Here is a 5,015-nt window from a genome sequence, read left to right as displayed (position 1 = left end):
GTGGTTGCACCATTTTACACTCCCACCAACAGTGAATAAGGGTTCCAGTTTCTCCACAACCTCGCCAGCATTTGTTGCTTGCTGTTCTGTTAAATTTTGCCACTCTTACTGGGGTGAGATGATACCTCACAGTTGTTTTGCCAGGGACTTTCTTAGGGACTCCTGCTGTGTTTACGGGGCTCCTACCCAAAAGGCAATTGGGAAGTCATAGTTTGAGGGGGAAAAATGGGGACTATGCCCTTTTCTGCTCACCCACTGTTTTCTGTCACCCAGTGGCCCTGGACATTGAACCCTGGATCGGCCTGGGTTTCAGTGCTTAGGATGAGCAGACAAGAGTAATGGAGTTGGAGAGTGCAGCTCAGGAGGGATAGGAGAGAATGGAGTTCAGCTGCACTGAGGCACAAGCCTACTTTACTCTTGAATGACACTTAGATGTAGACCAGGGCAACTCTAGAACAGTATGTTTTGAGACATTTCCTTCCACCTCAGTGAATTCATGCTCTTGTGGCCTAGGGGCAAGCAGCTCTGCTGCAATCCTGAAGGCACACAGTTTGAATCCAACAGCTGCTCCGCAGGAGAAGGATAGGCTCTCACCTCTCATACAATTAACTGCCTCTGAAAACCCACAGGAGGGTCAGCTACGGGTCTGTTCTGACTCCATGGTACACAACAACAACAACAAAACAAACAAACAAGACTTAACTCTTAGAGAAGCCAGGGCAGTGAGGAAAAGAGAAGAAATATCCTCTTCTCCTTAGCATCTGATACAGCATTTAAGTCCTAGAGAGTAGCAATTACCTAGGCAGAGGGTATGGCTGTAAATCAACAAAGACATTCTACTTTCTAGATTCAATTTTCTACGAGAAAGCCAAGCTCCTGGGAGGTCATTAGGACCCTTATCTCTTCTCTTCACCTGACCATATTGTCCTGGTTAAAAACAATTCTTTCTGGAGGGCTTTCTTGTGTAGCTCTCCATGACTCCGAGTACCCACTGGTACTTTACCCACTGGGAGGCTCAAGCTGCAGAGCAGGCCTTTGGGTTCAGACGCCTTCACGGACTGTCCTGCTTGCTTCTTGTATCGCATGATGGGGATCTGTCCAACTGCCCACCGATCCATCCATTTATAAACTACCTACTGTGCGTCAGGCGCTCTCAGACAAGGGTTCAGGGGGGATGAGCAGTGATCCTGAATGTAGTCAATGTGCAGGCACAGACAGGGAAGGCACAAGATCAAATCAGGTTTCTCCAGCAGGTTTGTGTGTCAGAGTTGAGGAATGAATCTGGTGGCAGGGCTGATTCATGGTTGACATGTCAGGACAGGAAAGACAAAAGATAGGGGAGAGGAAAAGTTTCGTGGGGAAACGTGAAAGACAGGAAATCTTCCTCATTGTACATCACAATCCTGAGTCTGCAATCATGTGTGTGCATGTGTGTGTGTGTAGGGGTGTGTGTGAATGTGTGTGAGTGAGTGTGTATGTGCAGAAGGGTAAGATGGCAGAGGTAAGGAAGTGGTTAAAGAAGGAAGTCTTAATTGAAGCTCTTGTACCCATTCCAGGAATATGCAGTTCCCTTCTGTATCAAGCAACATAACAAACCAGCTCAGTCCCTACTCTGCCCAAGCATTCAAAACAAAAACAAAGCCTCATTTACTCACACATTTTATGTTCCTTTTTTTTTTTTCTTTCTTGTTGTGTAACATCGAATTGGATCTGACAGGCCCAGGAGGAGATTGCCCCTCCTTCTCCAGCAGAGCATCTGGTGGATTTGAACTGCATGCTTTTAGGATTACAGCACGGCTTCTTGCCACATGCCACAGGAATGCTCACCTTTCTTGAGTTATGTTGTTGTTGTTGTTAAGTGCTGTCCAGTCGCAGGTGACTCTTAGCGACCCTATGAAGGAGAGTCCTTGATGCCTTTCATCCTCTCTCTAGGTTCATAGGGTTTCCGGAGGCAAGCTGTTATGGAAGTGGATGCCACTCCTCCTTCCAATCTTGAGTTATACTAAGATTAGAAAGACCAACCTATCATATAAGATTGTCCCTGCATAACACCATACTGAAGATATTGTCTGCCATACTGGTCATTTCTTTTAGGATCTGACTCTAGGAAGGAAAGCGTTTTTCTCTTTAAGTGATGGTTGGGTTCATGCTGTGAAAAGTGTGTTTATATACAACCCAGATAGGTAGAGGCTCATTATAATAAAATAATATATTATGAGTGAAAAGAATACTTGGTCATTACAAAATATGAATTTTTATTTTTCAATAAGATACTTCATCTTTCTCAACTAAAGGTTGACAGGTAAAGAGGAGTAGGGAAAACAAATAAGCCAAATCTGTATTGTCTAAAATAACCTCTATTTTAAAAGTAGATTTTTCACGATAGTGCTCTGTGCAGGCTTAAAAAACACGCATGTACAACTTTGAATCCCAGTGTTATTACTGTTGTCTAGAACTCTTGTTCTCCTCTCTGTGTCTTCCTTTTCTTTAGTGACATTAAGCTAATTATAGGATTCAGGTTTGCTGTTCATAGGGTTGCAGTGGGTTCTACTGGATTCAATGGCACTTAATAACAACATCTAATTACTGCTTTTATTGCTTCTCTCTGGTAACCATCAAAGAGTGTTTCTTCCTGTGTGTAAACCTTTCTTCAGCTATTTATAATACTGGACTCACACCATGGACTGCCAAGACAACAAACAGGTCTGTCCTGGAGAGGGTGAAACCATGCTGCTCTCTGGAGGCAAGAATTTTTTTTTAAATTAATTTTAATGAACATTTACAGAAATTTTGGATTTCCATTCATTCATTGTTGCATTTTTCTCCCTGCCCACCCCTTCCCCTCCAGTTAGCTCTTCTCTTTGAAAAGTAAAAGAAAAATTCCTTCACTGGTATACAATCTCGCCCCCCCCCCAAGTATACTCCCCTATGCAACCTTCATTCTGGACTCTTGTCATTACCACAATACCCAATCATATATTACTGTTAAACTGTTCTCTCCCTCATCAGTTTCAATGCAGTATACATAATTTAGCCACTTTTTCTCAGTCTCACCCCAGCCCTGATGTCAGTCCTGTTCTACAAAAGTGGCACTATGCAGTATTTGTCCTTGTGTGACTGAGATATTTCACTGTCTCATGTAGTTTGGGTACTTGGCCAGTCCGTGGAAAAGGACATTATGCTGCTTCTAAGGGTATAGGGTCAGTGCAGGAGAGGAAGACCCTAAATTAGAGGGTTTTACACTGTAACCGGGATCATGGGGGTAGGTACCAGAGACAGTGAGTCTGGCTCAGGATAGGGCAGGGTTCAGAGCTATTATGCATAGGACCACTATGAGTCACAGGCTTCTAGACTATACATAACAGCAGCAACAGCATGTAATGTTTGTCCTTTTGTGCCTGACTTATTTTACTTAGCATAATGTCCTCCAGATTCAGCTATATTGTGCAGTATTTCAGGAACTCTTCACTATTCTTTAACATTGCATATGATACATTGTGTGCATGTACCATAGTTTGCGTATCTATTTATCTGTTGATAGAAATATAGTTTATTTCCATCTATTTGCTATCTTAATAAATTTTGTTATTTTGTGAGGTTAAATTTAGTTTCCAGTTTGCTTGGCTCCACAATCAACACTCTTGGTACCAGCAGCCAGGAAATTAAAAGACAAATTGCACTGGGAAAGTCTGCTGTCAGAGACCTCTCCAAAATATTGAAGAGCAATGACGTCAGTTTTGAAACTAAGGTGCACCCGATCCAGGCCACAGTCTTTGCAATTACTTGCTATGCATCAAAAAGCTGGACAATGACTAGGGATGATAGAAGGAGAATTGATGCCTTTGAACTGTGGTGCTGGAGAAGTGTATTGAATATACCATGGACTGTTAGGAGAACAAACAAGTTCTTCCTAGAGAGGGTGAAGCCAGGCTGCTCCTTGGAGACAAGGATTCTGAAGCTTCATTTGACGTACTTTGGACATGTTGCATGGTGGGACTAGTCCTTGGAGAGGGACGTCATGCTTGGAAGGGTGGAAGGACAGCTCAGGAGAGAAAGATCCTCGATGAAATTGGATTGATTCAGTGACTGGGGTAATGGGGGTAGGTGTGTCAGAGACATTAAGATTGCCATAGGATAGAGCATGGTTTAGGGCTATTGTATGTAGGGTCACTATAAATCACAGGTGACTTAATGGCACATAACAGCAACAGCAACCACCACCACCACCACTAAATAGCTAACTTGATGCTTTTGGTTAACAAAATCTGCTCTCCTAACTGTTTCATGGTATTTATTTTCCATTTGTTCTTGGATAGTTGTATTTTATTTGTCTCTTTTCCTGAAAACCATTTCAAGTTCTCACTGAGAATTAAATAAGTGGTCATGTCAGGTGGAGCCATACCTCTTGGTCACAAAGTGTTCTCTGACCGACAGGGGCACAGACTGGGGTGTTCAAGAGTACTAGAGAGTTTGTAGGAGCACTGTGCCTTGTGCTGGCCTCATGTAGGTGTACGTGGGAGAAAGGCTGAGAGGAGAAGAGCGAGCCAGGTGCTATTGTATTGACTGAAGCAGGAATTCTCAGGAGGGAGACTTGGTCAATGGAGACTGGAAGGGGAAGAGGGAGGTGAGTGAGACACAGGACATTTTGAGGACCAGTGAGAGGTATCATGCATATGGGAAAGAAGATGACCTTTGCTGGCACATAAGAGGTGTGGGACTTGGATATGTCATTTGATCTCCCTGCATTTTAGTTTCCTCTTTTGTAAAATGTAGATAATAATAGCACACCCTTTGCCAACCTGGGGGAACCATGGCAGCATACGTAGTACATAATGTATGGGGTGCTAACATTGACAGTTAGAATTCACTGGTGACTCTAAGGAAGAAAGATAGGCAGTTTGTTTCTATAATGATTTACATCTCCTACATCTGCGTTATGCAGATGACACAACCCTGCTTGCTGAAACTGAAGAGGACCTGAAGCACCTGCTGCAGAGGGTCAAGGACTGCAGCCT

Source organism: Elephantulus edwardii, unplaced genomic scaffold (assembly GCF_000299155.1).
Source record: "Elephantulus edwardii isolate Elephantulus edwardi_28Jun2011 unplaced genomic scaffold, EleEdw1.0 scaffold00096, whole genome shotgun sequence".
In the NCBI taxonomy this organism is placed as follows: Eukaryota; Metazoa; Chordata; class Mammalia; order Macroscelidea; family Macroscelididae; genus Elephantulus; species Elephantulus edwardii.
Note: the sequence above shows the minus strand (reverse complement) of the source record.